Source organism: Pleuronectes platessa, chromosome 16 (assembly GCF_947347685.1).
Source record: "Pleuronectes platessa chromosome 16, fPlePla1.1, whole genome shotgun sequence".
In the NCBI taxonomy this organism is placed as follows: Eukaryota; Metazoa; Chordata; class Actinopteri; order Pleuronectiformes; family Pleuronectidae; genus Pleuronectes; species Pleuronectes platessa.
In genome coordinates this window covers 9,356,550-9,373,910 of record NC_070641.1, presented here as the reverse complement: position 1 = coordinate 9,373,910, position 17,361 = coordinate 9,356,550, and the positions used below count along the sequence as shown (strand labels likewise).

Here is a 17,361-nt window from a genome sequence, read left to right as displayed (position 1 = left end):
CTTCAGCTCGACTGTGAAAAGGTTTTCATGGAGTCAATTTAAGCTGCTGTCAGATTACTTTTGTTTTTATTTTTTATTTTGTTATATTTCTTTGTACAAACTGTTATTTTCTGGATAACTAAACAAACTGTTATTTAAAACATTATCAAACAAAACAAAAATAGGAAAACACAGGAAAAGCGAGGTCCCTGAACCTATTACACTTTACAAACTTCTTCCACTTTACCCCATGTGGACTGGGAAATAGGAGCATGTGACTTCCAAGCATCTGTGTCGCAGCCCCTTCTTCCCTGATGGTGCCCACCATCACGTAGAGGCAGCTGCGAGGTGTGATGAGGTTAAACCAATATCCTGAATGTGATTTGGTTGTACCTGCTGCCAGAACCCAGCTGATAGATCTGCAGTGCAAGAGAATAAACAAGCAGCATCGATTTGATCTCCTACTGCACACACAGCCCTGACTAATCCCCGCATGGCTGCATGTTTGAAATACAACTTTCCAGAGAACCAATCAAAGCCCTGTCAAGTCCTGTTACCAGGCTGCTGAGCTTTGAACCACACGTGTCATGTTCCTTGTACATGACAATCCCTGTAAGACCACGTTTTTCGGGTCTGTACTAACTCGGAAATATAAAAGCCAACACAGGAGGCCAGAGAGGCCACTGAAAGGTTTTAATTCACCTAACGTAGCCACGCCTACTCTCCCCTTTACCAGTTCCAATGCGATTGTGTTACGACTTCCGCTAAAAACCCAGTGGAGTTAATTTGCAGCTTGCGGTGAGTAAACTTTGTTTTCAGTTCCGGTTGCAGTAAAGTAGCCGAGATGGACAATGCTGTAGATGCATGGAAGCATTTTTTTGTTCAACCTGCAACCATCGCATGTAAATGTATTTGCAGCTTTCAAGGATCGCAACTAGCAACTGATAGGATGACATGAGAAAGTAAAAGTAGGTTGCGTATCAGTCCATAAAGTAAGCCTTATACTTCCGAAATCTGATGTCCAGCAGTCCAGTCCACTCAGCATGGGCACTGCAGCCCTGCCTGGGGAAGTCATGCAGCTTCAATTTTATGCTTGAATTGAAAATATTAACTCAAGTCACATTAGCTGGTGTTTTTTCATCGTATACAATTATGAAGCCAAATTAGGTTCAAATATCGACTGAATATTACAAAGGACCCTAGACGCAGGCAATTTAGCATTTTATGTGTAAATGGCCTCTCTGAAACTGAAACTGTGTTAATTCTCAATTCACTTTTTAAAAGCAGGTTAGTATTCAGAGAATACATTTAACTTGAAATGTGGGCTTAGCTGATGTGGTATTTGTGTTTCACAGGGTTGTCTTGAAATTAAAACATGAATTAAAACCTGGGGGGAAAGCATTTGTCTCGTAATGGCCCGTTCATGTTCAAAATATACAGACTAAATGTGATGCAGTGCTATGCAGCTTCTGTGAATGGACCTTATCAGTTGTCAAGGATTTGGGTCCATTTCTTCAATCATACAGAAATTGGCTGGATATATTTTAAGTCAATAATTCCAAAGTTAGTTTGTTATTTGGATATTCAGTCTTTGTCTCATGTCTTTTTTTTTTTAAACTCTTTTAAATAAATATTTTAAAGTGCTGTTCATTGATTCGACAACTCCAACACTTTATTACCTCGGCCAATGAGGTAATGATTTCAGTGCCGTTTGTCAGTGTGTGATCACCGGAATTTCAAACACAAATGGATGTTGCCTGCTTGACACCCAGGTTGCCATGGAACATAAGCACACATGCACACAGACACGGAGACAGACATGTACAAAACTGTTTACACTTCCCCAACCACATGAGCGCCAAAGTTTACTCTGAACCAAACTCACCCCTAAGCTGTGACAATAAGAGGGGCCACGGGGAGGATTGACAAAAGCAAATGTTTACCCTCCATCTCCTGAATAAAGAGATGCTTAATCTGATGAAACCCTAAGACATACAGCACATGCACACACTCACACAAACACACACAGCATCTTCATCTCCTCTTCTGGCAGCGACCGCTTCACTCTCGACCAAGCTCTACCATCTAGTGGGGCACTGAGGTAGAGCAGGCGGAGGAGCGGAGCAGCTCAGGATGAGATCTCAGTATGGATCAGCAGCATCACACCAAAGTCAAGCTGTGACCATGTGTCTCTGCCACTCCCTCTCAGTGAAGAGGTTAATCTGGGCAGAAAGTGTGAGCTGCTACTGTGAGCATGAATGAATCAAATAACAGGCTGTGGGCAAGTATCTGCTGGGTTTGACTGTGATGAAATATTGCACTATGAACACATCAACACGCCATTTAGCAGCTGAGTAAATACAATGCTTTAATGTGACTGAACGTCGATACTATTAGAGGGTAAATGTTAGAGCCGGTGCAGGGCAGCCTCACAGTGGGATTTCTGTCTACAAACATTTCAAACGCCACCAGGGGGAGCAGTGATCAGACGTGTACACCTTAGCAATAGGTTCAAGTGCAAACTCAGCCTGATGCATAGATCATCTCTCCTGCAGGAGGATTCTGGATACTCAGTGAATGTGTAGACGATGTGAATCGATGAGAAAACAATTTAAACACTTTAAAAATGATTATTTCGCCACCTATTGCCGTAGTGATATGGACGCTAACTACTCTGCATTCAGACATAATCAGATCCAGGCATGAGCTGAAGCTATTAAGCTTTATAATATCCAAATGGAGTTGGTGAAATCAAATCACAGGCAAAAAAAAAAAAGCAGAAGCATCGATATCAATCCTCTCTTTAGACTCCTTTGCCAACATATTCCTCACTCTCATTTCAATTTAGCCTTTTTGCTCCTGTAAAAACTGGAAAAGTGATGAAAAAAGGTGGCCCACATGTCTGTCTGCTGCAGCATGCACAGTTTGTAACAGTCCCCTGAGTGGTAGACTAAATCTGCCTCAATAAAATATCCAAGCGAGTGAAGTCAAAGTGGGATTATTTTGTTTTTCATTTCCTCGTTGTCTTTCTCTCACAGGGGACGACATGATTATGCTCCGTTGACATAGTAGATTACATATTGATTATACTCATGTGCCCTTAAATTCATTGTTAAAACATGTAAAAAGTATTTTACTTCTGCGCTTACATAAATAAATCAGTGCCTTGTAACCTTAAGCACAAACACAGCGAGAAAAGCTTTGCGTTTCCTTCGTGCACCAACAAGCCTATTTCAGTGGGATGAGCGGTCCGGTCTTAGATTGCTCTGGGCTAAGTTTCCAGTCTGGTCCAGTCCAGGCTGGTCTGGTATGGCCTAGTGTTAAATCCCTGCCAAGCCTATGCTGTGAGCGTGAGGCTCTGCTGCGGGACGGGCAGCCCACACAGCTCCACAGCCAGAGGAGACAGACGGTGAGCAATACTTTAAAAACAGAGCACTTACCTAAGACAGTCAGCCAAAATAGCCACAGGGAAGGTGGTAGGTCCCAGTGGATGAACGACCATTTTTTTTTTGGAGGGGGGGGGGAGGTTACCCAGCAGCAGCAAAGGCAGAGGACAGTTCACCCAATGAGGAAAAAGAGACAGAGAAAGACAGAGAACAACTTAGAATAAATCCCAAAACACATATTTCTGTTAAACATTTGGGTCAGAAATCTGCACAGGTACACAATTGACAGACACACACATTTGCTTCTTTGTTCTGTTATAATATCAATGTAAAATTAAATATCTTTGGGTTTAAAACTGTTGGTTAGAAAAAAGACATTCAATTGTATCATCTTAGTCTCTCGGAGTTGAAACAAGCTTTAATTAAAATGTTTTGCTTTGATTAGCTATTGATCAAAAATAATATGCATATGCACTGATATGCACTATGTAACTTATGAGCACAGATTACAACAATAACAAGATACTGCAGCTGTAACAAGTGATGTTACTGATTAATCTGATATTTTCACATCACAGCTTTGTAAAGCAATGTGATATCCTCAAATGTGTATTTCTTCATTCGACTAATATTCCAAGTAGCCACAAATATTTCAGAGGGTGAACTTATTGTGAGGTGCGTTGCTAATTTAATTTATATCTTTCAATTTATCAATAAATCGACCAATCCTTCGACTCTGCTGGATAAAAACTGCCTCAATTAGAGCAGCAAACAAACTGGTCAAAAGATCTAATTCAAAATCTGATTATTTTACCTTTTACCTCTACATCACAGCTGATGTTTTCAACACAAATCTGCCAATTCTCAAAAGATGAATCATTGTGATATAGCTGAGCTACAGAGGCTTAGTTGAAAAAAGTTAAAAAAGAACCGGGGTTGAAGAGTCCGCACTGTGAGTTTATGTTTGACAGAGGCAGCCCTGAATAAAAATGAACACAAGAGTTTAAAAGTAAATCTAGACAGATGGATAGAAGATATGAGGCAACAGAGGATGAAATACCAAACCAAACCAAGCGACTTTACTCCAAATCAGACACCATCCACTTCCCCTGTGATGAAATGAAAGGTGGACAATAAGAAACTGCTTCATGTATTTTCCAAAACATCCCCTTGAAAAATATAGAGAAAACGCATCACCAACAAAACATGGAACAGGAGATAATTTACTGCGATAACACAATAACCTGAAGATGTATTATGTGATAAAGACTTGCTGTGAAATCAAACACACAAATCAGAAAGATGCGTCTATCCTTTTAGATGAGAAATATCTTGTTTGTACACTGCAACCAAAGTGATTAAACAAACTGAGGAGCTGCCCTCAGGTTTTTAAATCCTCACTCCAGTTTGACTTTACACATGCACTGTATATTTGGTGCAGGTGTCGAGCGTTGAGTGGTCCTGCCATTCCATGCCAGTGATAACAGCGTAATCCCTTCATATCCTCTGTGGTATCTTTTTGGAGCTTACTGGTGCTGACTTGAGAGCTAATACTGCACATTTGAGCCAAGTTCAACTTGTTGCCATGGAAATAGAGACAAGATAAATAAATAAATATAAATTGAATGAAACCCAACATATCAAAAAGCTCCTCTACCTGATTAACACACTTGAACCAATTCTAAATGGTTTTCAAGTTCAGCTCCAGATTCTAAATTATTACAGACAGATGGAAAAGCTGATCACTATACCAACATATGCTATATTTGCAGGGCATAAAAAAGCAAACCTCTTTAGGTTTATATACACGACCTAAATCATTATAATGTTGAATATCAAATGGTAACAAATATTAAACTCCTAATTTGTTTTACTTTTACCCATTCACATGTTCAGTCCTGGAGATACCATCGCTAAAATACACAATAATTTAAATTCAAATTAAGTTTTTATTATGTATAATGTTGTTAGCTGATAGATCTTTATTGGAGTTTTAGTTTGAGCCTCATTAAATCACTCATTAAATATATGGTCTTTGCTGTGTGATTTAGCGTCTTTGCTCTGTTTGAAGGTGGTAGTTATTTCAGGCCAAGTAGCCGACACAGTGCACAGCAGGAAACAAACACACACACACTTTAACACTGTTGAGCAGTTATAAGGGCTCTGAAGCGAGGTGGACCTCTGATAATGGATTTGCTTTCAAATCTCTGTCCTGAGCCCACTGATTATTTACAATACAATACTATTAGATTGCGTTGGTTCAAAGGAAACATTTCCCACTTCACGTTTTGTGAGTTTCAGCTTTTGGCAGAGCAGACTGGTCTACAGGGAACAGGAGACGTAGCCGACCAAGGCACAGAGACATAGGGGTCCAGGTAATTTTTTCAGAGGGAGCTGGACTTAGGGGGGTGTCTGAATAACACTGCTGCTCAAAACAAAACAAAAAAACAGTACAATTCTTTGTATCCGGACAGAAAAGCTGCAGTGCTTACAAAAGAGCTGCATTGATGGTTTGTGTTTTCTGTTTTATCTGGTTCAATTTGTAGCAAGGGTAGTAAGCTAACTGGCTATCATTCTAATTCATTGAGATCAGTCAATATTAAATGACAGATCCAAGATCGGGATTATTCTCCTGTCCTGCGCTCAACTTTAATTTAAGATTAGGTAGACACATAGGCAACATGATGAATGTTCAAAATAAGTCAGTGTAAATATAAAATTAAAGGGTTCATCTCTTCCATGTTGGCAGCCGTGCGAGGGAGAGTGATTACACACGAGAGATCGGCTCTGCTTGTCTATTTTTTGAATTGCCTCCTCCACTTTAATAGCAACCATCTATCACTCTCCGCAGCCAAGAGGCATCCGGTGGAAACTCTAACGCCTCTGAAGGAGAGAGTACAGTTAATACTTCTCAGCTCACAGCGTCTACTGCTCAGAGCTCCGAACACACACCCGTCTGACCTAACCGCTGTCGCACACACTGAGGGTGATCCCCTCCTGCGTCTCAGCCATTAGACATGAGGAGCAGAGGGATGTCTACGCAGACGCCAGACTTTTCAGAGTCAGCATCTTGAGGCCGATGAAAATATCTGTTTGAGTCACAACCGGGCTGCAGCCAATCTATCACACACTGAATCCACCACCTCTACAGCAAAACAGTGTTTCATCACAAATATTAAATATGCGCTAGATCATGAAACCACCTCTGCAGTAACAGATCGATACACATCTGACGTCTGGATATTAACCCAGCTGTAATTTATATTTCAGAGCGAGAGTCAATCTAACATACATACATGGACAGTAGATGGACAGGTGGTTTGTTTATTTTAAAGCTAAGAAACAAATCAGAGAAAAACGATTGCAATTGTTCACTGAAATTTGACATTTTTGATTTCCTGAGGTCCTGAGATTTCCACTCTCCAAACAAAAAACAATTGTATTTGATCAAATTGTTGTTTCTGATATAAGTTTAGAAAATGACAAATATGGCGACGCCTGCGAGCTAGTTCTGGCAGACAACTCGAGCTGCGCTGCGCCGCGCCAATCATATTACATACATCATGTGACATACATCATGTGACATACCTCAATCTCCACAACCATCTATAATACACACCCACCTTATCAGGTGGTCTTTTTAACCAGAGAGACATTTCCCATCAACCCCTCTTGCTCGCACTGCTGCTGCAGTATTGTTACCTGTTGCTTCAAACCCTCCACCACCCCAGCATCCACCTGTAGGCTCCAACGGGGGGTTACAAGTATTTGCTCATCACTCCCATCATTCCTCTGTAATCATATGGGGGAGTGATTAAGTTGGAGCCTAGATGCCAAACACTAAATCTGTTGTAATAAATATATTACATGATCGAACGTGAGTTGTCTGATTGAAATGTGACTGTTGATGAAATATATACAAAATTGTACAGATCAATTTAACCCTTTCCCTGATTCAAATTTACGTGTTTGCTCTTGTTGGGAACATTTTCAACATTAGAATAAAATTCTTTAAAGTGTGGTTGCACAGCGTGAGTGTGTGATGTAATATAATGATCAACCCTCCAGCAGGCTGAAAGGTTTTTTACAAGGATGACAACGATCCATGTCATAAAATATGATGTCAGACTCAGATCCCAAAACAGAATGGCACTAATGTAATATTAGACCCCTTTGACAAAATCATGAATAAAGCAGCACTAAAAGACAAATATGTAATGGCCACCCTGGTGTGTGGAGAAAGGTTTAGTCCTTAGAGGTCATAATGAGTGTGTGTGGAGTCTCTGGGAGTTTGTGCGTGTCCCTGGCTTATTCTCTACTGATCTAGAGCAGGGTTTTTCAACCAGGGGTCCGCGACCTCCTGGTGTCCGCGACGGCATTGCAGGGGATCCGCGAAATTTGCTTTGATATTTCAACACATTTCCAGATTACTAAAATATTTAAAATAAGAAAAATATGTCTAAAATAATATAAAGGTGATGAGGGGAACCTTGAAACCGGCTTGGGGCTAGAAACTGCCAGTAGTTTTCCCCTGTGCATGTGTGTTACAGCTAGATGTAGAAGAGCGGTTGAGCTAGGTAGAAAAAACTTTCAGGAGGTCTTGGAGATGTAGTCTGTATGATGGGAATTTAGATTTTCCCAAAAAGAAGGCCCAAAAGGTCAGAAATAATATTGAAAATATTAAATAAAACAAGAGCGAAAAACAAATACTTTGTAATAAGAAAAATAAATTGGCATAATAGCCAAAACAATTAATTGCAATAACAGTGAACCTTACCACGTTCGCTGGTTGACAAACAATTTCTTAGGAGAGCTCTAGACATACAAACACAGAAGTACTACTCACGCAGTAGGTGGGATTTGCTGCTGGTGATCATGAGGTTAAACTTAAGTAGGCCTCAATTGTTTGTGTGATATTGTATGATTATCATTTGTGACATATTCTGCATTACACTGTCATCTTCCCTATTCAGTTGTAGCCCCAGTTTATGTTGATTGTTATTGATCATCGTTACTTTAACGTTCTCTCAACATGTCAGCTACATGTCTGAACATTTAAGTCATGAACGTTATATATTGACGTACATGTGGTTCTGAGATGCAGTACAACTACAAACTGCATTTTAATTTTGTTTTCAATTCTTAAGCACTGACAAATCAACCATTTATTTGTTGTTTACACATTTTTGTAGATTTGTTTGAGGTTTTAAATAAAACATGGAAAAACAAATGTTAATACTTCCTTCTATCCACCCCCCAGCCACACACATCATCCTCACCAGAGACTGTTAATACGAATTTACCTCAACTTGCTTGGAGAAATTCCCTCCTAACATTTCAGGACCATACAAACTGAAATCTGGGATATTTCCATTAAAATAAATGTCTGTTCACTCACTATCTTTCCCCAAATGAGGAAACACATTGGTAATCCGCTCACCGATGAAAGTAGTGCAGTATATATTAAACGTATGGATTAAACTGTATTCACTGTTAAGTGTCACCAAATCAAACCGAACTGAAATCTTCAAGATTAAGATTAATCTAAAGTTGTTTTCGGAGATGACCTGGAGTTAAAATCCAGAGAATTGGCTACAGATTTACCCAGTTTGCATTTCACACATCTCCAGCACATCGGGAGGTTCTCTGCTCAGATGTGTTCACAACAGCAACAAATCCTCTGGATTATTCAGGCGAGAGGTGGAGCAGCCAGGTGCAGCAAACAGAGGCAGGAAGTGACGTATTAAATCTGCTGCGGAGATTACAGGATTTTCTTGACAATTCACAGACGACTCTTATCACCACTCACTCTCTGGACATCTCCGTCGGTGCATGTCTGAAAGCAGCTGTAGAAACAGAAGTTTGCAAGCTGAGCCACCATGCGCCTCCAGGCCATTGAAGCCCAAACAATCTGTGAAAACCCACATTTATTCAACACAAACTTGAACAATAGATATGAATAAATTATCAGAACATGTTTACAGCATCAGACTGAGGGTCAGCAGCAGTTTAAATAGGAGCAGACCGTAACATAATCCTTTGCTTTGTCAACACTTGATACAAAGTTAAGCCAATGACAAGGTAGTTTGAATGTTTTCATTATCATAGGAACAAAGACAACTCAATGAACTGACACCAACCAGGTTGGGAGACGATTTAAAACCTCATTAAAAACATTTCCTGGAAAATAGAATGATACTCTATGTACTATTTCATCATGTTTCATAACATATTCCTTTTACATCTAGAAGGGCCCAACGGTCCTCTTATAAAACCACATCTAGTCTTACCAGATTTAATTTGCATGCACTCATGTCAGCCCCTAAACATGCCTGATGTATTTCATCAAGATCCATAAATTATTCTCTGAGAACTTGATCCAGTTCACGTACATATGGAGTAATCTTAAAGTGTTATCCCATGTATTTATCATTATAGTCAACCTGTTCAAAGTAGCTTTTTAGAATTCCCTCTATTTTGTTGAACATTTATTTTATTATATTAGCTCCAAGCGATCGCAACCCTCAAAGGACAAGTGTTATAGATAATGGATATATTTATTCTACTCCTGATGTAAAGTGACTCAGAGACAAGAGTTTGACTAAAAAAATACTTCATGAAAAGCCAATAAACATTTGGTTAAGTTTTGTAGAAGAGATTCCTTCTCTGGAAAAGACAGGTTATCATGCTAAACACTGCTTCTCCTCTCAGGTCAGACTCTTGAGTTTCCCTGGATGGAAACACTGAAACAGAAAATAAATCTTTAATGATTTGTGATGAGCTGACAGTCCGGTTTGTTTCATGAAAGGGGATGTAAATGATAACTTCCCAGAGACACAAACAATGCTTTGTTTACACTAAAGAACCCGCCACACAAAACTAAATGGTTTTCAAAAATAATAATAAAAAACCTGTGGAGGATTGAATGCTCACCGAAGGATGACTGGCATCAATCTAACTCCCATCAATGTCAAGTGGCCGCCCACCTCCTGCTACAAGCTCAAATTCATGCAGTGACACATCTCATCACTTTAACCAAATGGCCTGGATGCTAACTCCGGCACCAACAGGAAAAAAAACCGTGATGGAGGTGTATACTTTACTCTGCACATCAGCTGAGGTGACAGTGACCAAGCACTTTAAATCGACCTGCTGACAAATTGATTGCATGCTTCCACTTTTGGGGGACAAAGGCTACAGAACATAAACCAAAGCGGTCGAGTGACTCAAGTGTGACAGAGAGAAAAAATGAGCTCTATACCTGCATCATAACAATGTCATCAACTAATCCCTCTGCAGAGGTGCACAAAAGGAGACAGTAATTTACTGAGGAGATGCTAAACAGCATAGCATCACTAATAACAAAGCTGAATAATGGATAAAACCATCTTCAATGCAAAACGAGAGAAAAAAGTCCTCAAACCTCTGCTCTACTGATCCCATAGACGCAGATCATAAGTTTTAGGTGAAAATACATCTTTTCTTCTTAATTTTATTCAAGACTAATGTCTTAGACACATTCATTGGGACTAACACTCTCTGATCCATTATAAGAACAGCTTCTCATCTGCTGAAAGGAGAAGCCCGACATTCTTATAGTCATAGACAGATAATTAGAGAATAGCTTAGTGGAGAGAGAAAAAGGAGAAGTCAGTGGAGAGGATACATCAAGGACGCATATTTCAGAAGTAATATCAATATAAAATATGCATTCTTCATCCACCTCGGCTTTGCATCAAATCCATTAGGGAAAATATTCAATTTTTACGCATTTGTATTGAATCGGTTCAGCTTCACAATAACAGGTAAGGTCAAATAAGTTAAATTAGTATCCAACATCCAGCGACAATATGAATATTCAAAAGCCAACTGGTTGTGTCATTATTGATACATCAAAAAGGCGGATATGCTGCAGCCACTGAGCCATAGTACTGGTTTGAAGAAGATCCTCATATTGGCTACCATTTTTAAAAGCTGTTGGTAATAATTGTTGGATTTAAATGTGTATGTATTTGTAAATCTCCCTCAGAGTTTAGAGAGGGTATTTATGTGTGTGACTTCACTTCAATGTAAAGTCCATGAGCTGAGCTGGTTGAGCCAGGGAGAGACATTAATAAACAGGGAGTTCACAGAAGTAAATCTGGAGCAGGAACACACAGAGTAAGGAGGAGCTCTGATTGGAATTAATGGGACACATCTTCACGTCCGGTATCCAGTATTCATAATGAATCCATGGGTGCTACTGAGCACTGTGCAGAGCCCAAGGCCACACAAGCACACTGGTTGATTTTCTAATGTGTGTAAAAGGTCTGACATGGCTGAAAAAGCAGTGTTTTGTTATTCATATAAATTCTTACATGAATTCTATCCAACAATCAAACAGATTTTCAGGCTGTGTGCCAGGGCCGGGTCTAGGCAGGGGCAAGAGGGGGCCTGGCCCCCTCAAATAAATGTTGTGCCCCCTCAAACTAAATAGGGTTAGGGTTAGGCACAATGCCCCCTCAAGATTTGTGGCTGCCCCCTCATACATGCCTGTCTAGACCCGGCCCTGCTGTGTGCTCCGTCTCACCTTGCTTCAAAGTATCCTCATGGTTTGTTTTGTCCAGTGTGGCATTTAAATCCTCTGGCAAGCAGACAACCATATCCTTGATCAGGGGCGTTGTTAGGATCATGAGACATCGGGGGCTTAGCCCAGGGGCGAACATTGACTAAGGGGGGTCCGGGGGGGTTGCCCCGGAGAAAATTTTGCACGTCAGTTAGTTAAATCCATCAATCTGGTGCAGTAGAATAGTTAAAATAAAAATGTCAGTCCTCAAATGCCTGCTGATTGGATGCAGACCATTGGGTGTGTGTCATGTCTCTCTGCTTTTTTGTCTTTTACTTAATCAGTTGCTAAAAAAGAGAGCATCAGTCCTAGCTTATCTTGCCTTACCTGGCTTGGTTTGTTATAGCATCATCAGATACAGTATGGTATTTCACCGCAAATTAGCATACAACTTTCACAGCTTTCCTCACTTAGAGATGGTTGCTATCTATGCCAACGCAATGTGGATATGCTGCCCGTTCTATGGCCAGGGGAGAAACTGGAGCAATTCATCTAAATTTTCTAAAACATACATGACTGCTTTGGAAAAACGTTTGCTTTATAATCAGCGAATGTTATCGCGGGGCTATAATTAAAAAAAAAAAAAAAAATTTAAAAAAAAAAATTAAAAAAAAAAAAAAAAAAATAAATTGATGCGAAATTGATCCGGGGCTATTCATAAAACATCCGGGGCTAAAGCCCCGGACGCCCAGGGCTAACGACGCCCCTGTCCTTGATCACTGAACCTCATTTTGTGTTCCTGCGAGTGATCCACAGATTCCTGCAACTCGGTTTGTGCGAACAACCAAGACAATGTTCTCCTTTTATGCAATTTATAAATTACTCTTATGTGATTTCTGAACAACCAGTAGAACAATTTAATTAGTTTGAAGAGACTATTTGTGGTGATATTATTCTTAGTGAGAATCTCTTGTCTCTTGCAGTGAAGGGATGACAGGGACACAAGGTGAAAATGATTTCCTCTTAATGCGCTACTGTATTGACACCTGATGATGATGTCAGAGCCCATCCAGCATGTCCACTTATTCATGCAATTACAAATGGTACATGTATGTAGAGCTTTTTTAGTCTCGATGACCAGAGTGTTTTACAGTACAGGTTATTGCCATTCACCCATGCACACACACACACACACATTCATACAGTGCATCTATGTGCAGCAATTTTTCTATGATGGGCAATTTAGTGTTTCAGGAAATCTAGTGCATTATCCTGCCTGCTTCCCCACTGCACTTTTCAATTATTATGAGAGCGTATGCCTGCTTTTATTTTGAGGGCATTTCTTTTAAAAGCTTAGGAACTATTTAAAACTCAGCGTAACTACATGAAAATAAGAATATAACAAAAATACATGACTTCTCCAAAACTTTTGGCGTTTTATTTTTTTTAAGCACTTTTCCAGGCCTGAAAATAAACATCTTACAATTCCATGACTTTCCCAGGTTTTTCATGACCGTACCAACCCTGTTTAGTACATAATTCAACTTTTATTGAAGAAAATGCAGGAGATAAACCGCCAGTTTTTCCGGTGTTTCTTCCTTGCTTGTTTTGAGTTGAGACGTGTGCTGTTTTTGCCTATGCTGCCCCCTTTGGCATTAGTGTGCACCGCACCATAGGTGAAGTTTCGTTTTCAAGACGGCCGTCAAAGCATTTGATGCCGTATCGATACAGTAGCATCTGCATCGATGCGTGCATCGGCATGACGACATCACGATATATCGCCATATCGATTTTTTGAGCACAGCCCTAGCGCCCCCTACACATCCTAGTTGTTATGAGAGTGAAAGTGATGGGGAAATAAGGTGACAGTCAGTACCATTGATGTATCACATGATGTATGAAGGTAGCACAGGTATCATACCGTTGGGTATTTGTCAGTGGGAGGATATTAGGACGATCCTCTCACCTCTTTGCGCGCGCACGCACACACAGACACGAACACACACACAGACACACAGTCACACACAGACACACACGCACACACACAGAGCAGTGGAGTGTAGCAGGTACTGAGCCTTTTTAATCTCCTACTGCATCCTCTGTGGACCACTCTGTCAGCACAGGAGGGGGTGAAAGAGCAGGATTACTCCCAATCTGTCAGAGCCCTGCAGACTCTTGATACTCGACTCCGGTATTCCAGTTCACCACTGATGCAAATTGGCTCCCAACAAGACAAGACACAGCTTTGGCCTCTGGGAAAGTGGAGATGATGGTGTGCACCACTCAAAATCCAATAGAGGTCAAATTAGAAGACTGTGATGCAAGGTGGAGAGATGTAAGAGGAAGGTCGATTACATTGGCGTGAGGTGGTGACAACACTGTTCGTATTATTGAGATACCGTGGCTGTTAACAGATGTTGCCTCATCATTTCTAGTAGACCAATTAAGGCTGGGCCTGATTTGCAGGCCATTCAGATGTCACAGTATTAATTTACAGCACACTTGGCAGTATGCTCCCTGCTTAAGTTATCTGCTCACTCTCTCCGGAGGGAAAGACATCAGCCTCCGCTGCTCATCTGAATGGAACATGAAGGTCTCTGTATCAGTCTACGGTGAACTCAACCTTTCACTTAATTTACTTAAACTGACAACTGACAAGTGGCAGGAAAACAAAATGAAGCTACACTGAGGTTATGATGTGTCACAAACTGAATTAACAATTATTTCAACTCCAAAGCAACAGGTATGAAGAGGATTATAACAAATTTTTTAGGGAGTTTGAGAGTTTCTCATTCTCCATATCAAAGGTTTAAGGATACAGGTCAATGTGTATAGTACAGCTTGTTAAGGCCCTTCAGCCACATATATTCGATTTTTGATAATAGGCAACTATAACTGTTTTTGAAACTATAGTTGCATTCAATTAAATAAACACCAACAGTTGCAGTGAGAGCGAAGGAGCCACTTCAAGCATATATTGCATATAAACGGGATTGGAACAAGATTAAGGAACACCTCTTGGGATAGTTTAACGACACAAATAACAGCCACAAAATTGCCATTAAAATAGATCAATACGCCTTTAAAACAGATGTAATACAAACTGAACATTGCATTTAATTCAACAATAAAATCATCATTAAGGTGGGTTTGACACAAGGCAGTTGTATTATATTTTATTAGTTTTATCTAAGTGTAGCTAATAAATTTTTGTTGTTTGTGTCACGGCAACTCTTTGGAATTCGTGGTCCAGTATTTCAGGTACGTGAAAAATATCTTATACTACTATTACTTTGTTTGTTTATACAATGTCCCATTCATCAACATCATAGGTGACAGTTTATGACCTATAGTGCACCAAGCCACAAGGGGGCACAAAAGGTAATTTGACTTGATTTGAGTAGGCCTTCATGTTGTCCACATCTATGTACACAACACTGCATACTGGAAAAATCTAAATACACTCACACCTGTTGTCTTTGGATCATATGTTGTTGTTTTTTAAGTTTCCATTCCACAGACCAGGCTCTTTGTGTAGTGACTGCAGCTCGCACTGGATATACCACAGCAACACTACCTCCCAGGCAATGAATGGTGAGTTCACTTTTAATTACACTAAATGGATATTTTATTACATAAATTGATTGGGCCATTGGATTCAAGCGCTTTAATCCTGGTAGCCTCTACTTTACTGATGCCCTTTTCTGCTGCTCATCATAAAACACAAATGATTTTTCTAACATTAAACCCTTTACGGCATTTCCCCGCCCCCCCCCCCCCACAATAATTGAGGTGAACATCGGGTTGAGCATTTAAACAGGAACTTAAATATCCTCTTTATTATACCATCCTTCAGCATCATTTATTAATTACATTTATATTTTTTTCTATATATTGTTAAATATTTCCATTTTATTATATTCCTTAACCCAAATAATGCATGCTACTTATGTGATGTCTTCTCCTCCTGTAACACTGCAAATTTCCCCATTGCGGGACTAATAAAGGACTTCTTATCTTAAAAACATTCAAAGAACCCCCCAAAAACTTGGACAGAGGCAATTATCACAGTTATACACAAAGATGGAAAAGACCCCACTCAGTGTATGGGTTATCGGCCGATAAGTCTGCTATGTCAGGATTTAAAAATCCTGACCTCTATCTTGGCAAATAGAATACAGAGACACATCCGGAAACTAGTTAACTCTGATCAAACGGGGTTCATAACCGGGAGGCAGGGCACTAATAATGTCAGATGAGCTCTAAATCTACAATCTATTGCTTCTGGTAGAAAGACTCCATCAATGCTTCTTAGCTTAGATGCTGAGAAGGCATTTGATAGACTGGACTGGACATTTTTGGAGCAAACAATGGCTCATATGGGCTTTAATGAAACCTTTTTGAGTTGGATTAAAGTGTTTTATATGAGTCCGAGGTCAAGAGTTAGAGTTAATGGCCAATGTTCCGACTTCTTTGACCTGGGAAGGGGGACAAGGCAGGGGGACGCGCTTTCGCCAGCCCTGTTCGCTCTTAGTATTGAGCCCCTTGCGGAATTGATTAGAAGTAACCCCCTTATACAAGGAATAAGAGATGAGAGTGGAGAACAACATAAAATAGCCCTATATGCGGACGACATATTAGTGTTTATTGAAAATCCCGTTCAGTCAGTCCCGGCTCTTCTACAAAATCTTAATGAATATGGTTTAGTATCAGGTTATAAAGTTAATCCTAGTAAATCAGAAGCAATGATGGTGTCTGGGACATGGCCTAGTCAGCTTGATGATATAGTAAACTTCCGCAGATCTAAACAGGGTTTCAGATATTTAGGGATCATACTCACTCCCCAGGTAACACAGCTATACCAGGCGAATTATAAAAAAATATTTGGGACATTTAGAAATGAATTGGCAAGATGGGATGTGCTACCATTATCCCTTCTGGGTAGAGTAGAAGCTGTTAAAATGAATCTACTTCCCAGAATTTTGTTTTTGTTTCAGTCTCTCCCAATCGGGATCCCAACATCAACCTTCCATATGCTGGACAAGCTCATTTCTAAATTCATATGGCAAAACAAGAGACCAAGAGTGAGACTTAAAACGTTCACTCTTGGGAAGGACAGGGGTGGACTCAGCCTCCCTAATTTAAAATACTATTTCTGGGCAGCACAACTAACAGCAGTGGTAGCTTGGATTAACAATGACTTAGAATCAGGATGGGTGAACATAGAGCAGAGCTCAGTGCCAGCAATACCTTTATCCACATTAGTGTTTCTAAACAAGCAATCCCAGATGAAATTTGAAATAAAAAATGTATGGGTAAAACACACCTTGAAAGTATGGTCGGCAGTCCAGAAGAAAATTAGAGGATCAGTTGCCCTCTCAAGGGCTATGCAGATTAATGGAAACCCAGATTTCCCCCCCTCAACAACAGATATCACTTTTAAGAGGTGGG

At 40.1% G+C, this 17,361-nt stretch overlaps 1 protein-coding gene across 1 annotated transcript in view; it reads right to left on the bottom strand.

The window, feature by feature from the left end:
* asic2 (acid-sensing (proton-gated) ion channel 2) overlaps positions 1–17,361 on the bottom strand; it is a 409,791-nt gene that overhangs the window by 214,741 nt on the left and 177,689 nt on the right. The window lies entirely within an intron of this gene.